Here is a 6,497-nt window from a genome sequence, read left to right on the forward strand (position 1 = left end):
AGGTATGGGGAAAGGTGGGTGGAGCTTCTCCTACCCAGCCACTCTCTTAGCACTCTGAGTGTTCTCTGATGCAGGAGCTCCCCAAATCCCATCCTTTTGGTTTTATGGAGGCTTTATTACATGGGCATGACTGGTTAAATCATTGGTCATTGGTGATTGAACTCAATCTCTGGCACCTCTCTCCTCCAAGGTCAGGGTTGGGACCAAAATTTCTAAACCTCTGATAACTTTCTACTCCCATCAGGGCTCCTGGCTTAGCCCCATTGCCTTCCCCTACAAAAGTCCCTCACCCCAAATACATACACTCCCCTTCTGTGGTTCACCTCCACCCCTCCTGCCTCTCCTTCCACATATAGGATGGAATCAGGCCTCCTGATCCCCCTGGCTGCCAGTGGTTTCCAGAACCCCCAGGACATCAGGGATACCCTGGCCATGAAGACTCCCAGAACCACCCTGGATACCTAGGGACTGGGACTGGTGGGCTCCAGGAGCCTGGCTGTCCAAGGCTGCCAAGCCCACATGGGGTCCCATGGAGGTCAGGGACCGGTGGGGACCCTCTGGGCAAGAGTTTCCTCCAGGCCAGACAAGTCAGCCAGGTCCACTCACCTTGGCGCCCAGTCTCCTCTATCCCGAGCCCGCCTGCAACTCCCTCAACACCCTTTTTAACTTCTTTCTGGGGACTGCTCACTTATCGCTGAGCTTGAGTTTTAGCCATCATTTTTCTAGTTGTCCTGTTGCCATGAGTAGAATGTGAGTTACTGGACATCGGCAACTGGGCCTTTCTCTCCTCCTCTTCCCCCTGTTTCTTTACTTTCTCCCTCCCTCCTTTTCTTTAGCACCTCACCTCCATCCTTCCCTACAACCTTTCCCATAACAAATGCTGCTCACATGTAAGACACTGTGTCCGACGCATCCCTGTGTGGTCTTAGACTGGCACATAATAGATGCTCAGGAATATCTACTGTTGGTTCACAGACCCCCTACCCTACCTCCCCTCTCTCCCACCTATCTCTCTCCCTTTGGCGGTCTTTCCCCAGGACTGAAGAGCTCATCTCATCCTGTGTTCTACCCCCCTTCCCAGTACAGGGCCAAAAAGCAGAGGAAGGCTCCATGGGTGCCCTAGGTTTGTCCCATAGGCTTGGAGGGGCCTCCTGGAGCCCCAGGTCCATCTGGAAATGTCATCTATGCTCAGCTGGATCTCCCTGAGGGGACAGGACAGAGGACCCCTCCTTCATGGCTGCTGTCCCCTCTTTCTCTCTTACTTCCTCTTCCTCCCTGAAGCAATGTTCTCAAATCTGCCTTTCAGATCTCACCATCCACTGTTAGAGATTAATTGGCTTTGAGGAGGCAGTGTATGTAGTAGAACATCAATAGTCTGGGAATTGTGTGATCTTAGACATCTCACTTCTCATATGTCAGTGAAGCCTGTGAAAGTATTTTTTTCCCCTCAGAATAAATGATTCCAGATGCTCCCTTCATCCTCTCTTCTCTCATTTGTTTGCTCAAAATTTGTCCTTTGCAATACCCTGCTGTTCCCCTCATTCCTTCATCTGCTCCACCTCTTTCCGAGTGGCATCAGTGGACACCCTCCTCCCTACTGCCAGTACCCCCATCACTACCCCCCAACACACACCTTCTGTATTCAGGTCGCCCCAAGAAAAAGAGGTAGGAGGGTGTCTACAGAGACCCCGTGGGACTGCCCTGGCTCTGTTTCCAGAGGACAGACCTAACCCGAGTCCCACCTCTCTGCTGAGCGCACGTGAGGCATGTGGATAGAGGAGCACCACATCTAAGCACACCCCCACCTCACCCCATCCTTAGAGGTGCCCAGGTTCGATCCCTGGTCAGGGAACTAAGATCCTGCAAGCTGAGTGGCAAGGCCAAGAAAAAAAGTGATCTGGGAAGAACAGAATAGCTGAGAGAACCGGAGGAGGAGGAGGGCTTGTGAATGAGATTGCTGGGCCTGCTGACTCTTTATCCACTTTCCAGTTAGGAGTAGGATTCATTCGCCCTAGTGGAGAATTCCTCGCCTTTTCACCTCATGGGGATGCAGACTTGCTCAGGAAAAGTCTCTCCTGGGACACTTGCAGCTGACCTCTTCTGCCTCTTCTGGGTTTTCTTTCCTGCAACTCCCTCACTGGGGAGAGAGTCCAGGCCCAGATGCTCCAGGACAGTCCCAGTGTCCCCAACGGCAGCCCAGCCAACATCAGTAATAGATACTGAGCTTTCCACTGAATCCCCGGAGGATGGAGCAAACGGTTGGTACAGTGGGCCCTAGCTACCAGCTGGGGGCGCAAGCAGAGGCGTTTCCCTTCACTTTAGTGTTTGACTTTGCCGGGCCAGCCCTCCAGAGTCCTGCGCTCCTGAAACAGGGTTTTTGCTGCTGGTATGCTGCCCCCAGGTGGACAATGAGAGTACTGATAGTACCGTTAGCGAAGAGCCTCCTGGGGAATAATGGGCATCGTACAAGTGCTGAGGATTCCAAAGACGCAGGCAGTCCCTGCCTTCAGAAGTGCTTGTGGTCTGAACACGGAGCCCTGCAGGTAAACACACCATGGTCAGTGCTGCGTAATAGAGAGAAATGCCCTGGATGCCAAGGAAACAGAGGAGCCAGAGTGGTTAGGAAGAGCTTCAAGGGAGGAGACTTCGGATCTAAGTCTTGAAAGGTAAGTAGAAATTCACAATCTTGAGGAAATCACCTAACCCCTCCAAGCCTCAGTTTTCTCAGTTTAAAAGGTTTTTGTAAAGATCGGGGGGGAAATTATGTAAAGTGCTTATTATAGTATCTAGTACCTAACCGGCACTCAGAAATTTACATATATCCGATTTATTCTAAGGAACTGGCTCCGATTATGGGGGTTGACAAGTCTGCAATCTGTAGGGCAGACCGGCAGCCTGGAGACTCTTGCAGGATTTCTATGTTACAGTCTTGAGGCAGAATTCTTTCTGGGAAACCTCAGTTTTCTGCTCTTAAGTCCTTCAACTGATCAGATGAGGCCCACTGGAATTATAAAGGATTACTCCTTTTACTTAAGGTCAACTGATTGTAGATGATGCTAATTACATCTACAAAATACCTTCACAGCAATATCTAGACTGGAGTTTGACCAAACACCGGATACCCTAGGGTAGCCAAGCTGACAGAAAATTCACCATCACAGACATCATTCCAAGCAGAGGCTACTCCAAACAGGGGCTATATTACATTTCCCCACTTGATTAGGCTTTTTTTTTTTTTTTGCGGTACGCGGGCCTCTCACTGCTGTGGCCTCTCCCGTTGTGGAGCACAGGCTCCGGATGCCAAGGCTCAGCGGCCATGGCTCACGGGCCCAGCCGCTCTGCAGCATGTGGGATCCTCCTGGACCGGGGCACGAACCCGTGTCCCCTGCATCGGCAGGCGGACTCTCAACCACTGCGCCACCAGGGAAGCCCTGATTAGGCTTTTTGAAAAATCACTCTGTTAAACGAGTAAAACATACGTGTTTAAATAATACTAGGCTTGAATCTGATAAATAATTTATAGCACAATTCATAGAAATGTAAACTCCAGTGGGCTTGAGCTCTGGTGCAGCTCCAGGCTGGGCACTGGCGGGGGAGGGGAAGACAAAGATGCAGACATACCCTGATTTAAACCAACTCAATGCACAAAAAGTTATATTTGCAATCACACAGTGTTAAAACAAGAAGGGCTCCCCCCCTTAAAAATCATTTGCCCAGGGTTTTTTTTGTTCATTTTTGTTCGTTTGTTTTTTTAATGTAAGCAGTGGATCATCATTTTCAAATGAAATCTTGCACAGAATCTTACACAGGACATAGAAGATGAAAATGGAGCTTCTCTGGGTTGAAGAACCTGGGCCTCACCTCCTCTAACCAACCTCCCCATTCTCACCATCACCTCTCTAAGACTGAGGAAGGCATAGGCTTCAGTTTACAGGTGGGGAAACTGAGACCTAGAGAGAGGAGATGTGCCCAAGGTCATGCAACTAGTGACGACACAGCTGAGCTAGGACTTCCCACCACTACACACTGTCCCTCAATTTGGTCCAAAGATTGAGTTTTTCTGCAGTCTTCACTACTGGGTTCAATCAACTGCAAGTTTCCCCCGTATATTGAAAACCTCTCTATCTACGAAGCTCACGTTCTCACATAAACTTGTATAGTCAGGTATGCCATGTCTTCACTGAGGTGGGGAAAAGGGACAGCAGTGAGAAGGGTGTAGGGCATGGAGGAAAACAAACACTTAGAAAGCCACATGGCAAAAGGTAATGAAACAGAATTACCCAAATCCATGATTACTGAGGGAAATCTTTTAAATTTTGCTTATTTAAGCTAACTTGTCACATTATAAAAATAATATGTCTAGAATTTTAAATTTTTCACATAGGATAGAAGGGAAAACATGAAAAGTTTTCCTTTGCCTCCATATGTTTACAATTCCTTCCACATGTTTTTCAATGCATACATAAACATTTACCCAAATGGGATTATGCCCTACACAATATTCTTTACCTCACTTTTTTAAACTTAACAATATATCTTAGTGATATTTCCATATCAGTACACCTAGATCAACTTCATTCTAGAGGAAAGAAACACTGCCCTTCCAAGGGGAGTTCCCAGTGGGAGGATGGAGACCCCTCCCCCACTGAGTGGAGAGACAGGAAACACACAACACCCAGAAGAAATACTGATGAAAGGAACTCATCCGCATATGCAAATGTACTCCAAAGGTCTCGAGGGAGCCTCAATAAAAAAAGATGGCCTGAGAAGATTCTCTGGAGACTCCTTGGAAGAGGGAAATTTTGAATTGGTTTTGGAAGAATGGATTTGTTAAAATGGACCAGGATTTGGGAGGAAGGTCTTGCAAAGGAGTAGAGGTAATAACTGCTAACATGTTTTGAGCACTTACTAATTTGCCAAGCAATGCACTAAGGGCTTTGCATGTGTTACCCACCCTGTGAGGAGGTACTCTCATTATCCCCATTTTAGATGAAGAAGTGGAGGTACAGTGAGCCTGAGTGACTCGCCCAAGGTCATACACCCAGCAAATCAGGAATCTGACTCAGCTACTCAACTTCGCCCCTACAGGTGGGTGTAAAGATGGGGGCAAGGTCCAGAGTATCTAGTTTGGGTCCCTGCGGAATTGGGGGAAAGAGGGGGAGGGGGAGGATGAGGGTGATGGCAGCCCCCTCTCTCCTTGGAACTGACCCCCAATCCCTTCTTGCCTCCCAGGACTAGAGGCTAACAGGCACCTAGAACTCTCTCTTTGTGGACGATGCCTCCCAGGCCACCTGTCCCAGACTCCCTTCTTCCCCCTCTCCCACCTCAAGTCCTGCAGGACCCTCTGTGATAGGCTCTGGAAAGGAGGAGGGGCTGAAAGAGAAATAACTTGTGTCCCGAAGAGAAGCCTACCCCCACTGCCCCTCCCCACCACAAGACCATCCTGGGCTGGAGGACTGGAAGGTTGTCTTAGGTGCTTCCATATCTCATTTAGCCCTCTGTACCTTTGATAAAGGATAATGACATGGGGAAATTGAGGCTCAGGGAGGTTTCTGACTCAGGCATGTATGACTCCAAATTCCTTTTGACTCCCCAGTTCTGCTTCAGGGCCTTTGGAAAAAAGACCCACACAGTCAGGATCAGGCTAAACTGCAGGGATATTTAAAGCTGGGTACCAGAAAATAGGGCTGGAGCTGCTTATTAAATTCCCATCGCCTCATCCCCTGATGGGTCTTGCAGGGAATTGCAGGCTGGGATGAGCTACAAGATGGAGGCCAAGAGGCAGAGGCTGGATTGCCATCCTTGGGGGAGGATGCCCACCTACCCTTACCACCTGGGGCCTCTGTGTTCCAAGAGGTAGAAGGCATGGCTGGTCTCTGTCAGGGTCACCCTCTGTCTTGGGGAAGCTGCAGAGAATGACAGGCTGGCCCCGGAGCCTAGGACCTGCTCAGCCTTCCAGATGGGCAGAAGCTACTGGATGTGGATGGGCTTCCCTACAACTGCTCTGAGACCCTGGTGGTCCTGTGCATTGAGGCTGCCTTTCTTTTTTTTTTTTTTTTTACGGTACGCGGGCCTCTCACTGCTGTGGCCTCTCCCGTTGCGGAGCACAGGCTCCGGACGCGCAGGCTCAGCGGCCATGGCTCACGGGCCCAGCCACTCTGCGGCATGTGGGATCTTCCTGGACCGGGGCACGAACCCGTGTCCCCTGCATCGGCAGGTGGACTCTCAACCACTGCGCCACCAGGGAAGCCTGAGGCTGCCTTTCTGTATCAGTACAGAGCAGGTGTTGAGCAGGGTGGAGCTGAAAACACTCAGAAACTACTGGAGGCCAGGAGACCAAGAGGACAGGGACCAATGCCAAAACTCCATTCCTTTGGCTTTTCCAATTACCCTAGTCCATGGGCCACTTCCATCCTTGACTTCCTGTCACAACACACCCCCTCCTCACTGGCCCTCCCTGGGGCTTTGCCAGCAGAGTGGGCATTGGATACTCTGCG

The sequence above is a fragment of the Delphinus delphis genome, chromosome 19 (genome assembly GCF_949987515.2).
Source record: "Delphinus delphis chromosome 19, mDelDel1.2, whole genome shotgun sequence".
NCBI lineage: Eukaryota > Metazoa > Chordata > Mammalia > Artiodactyla > Delphinidae > Delphinus > Delphinus delphis.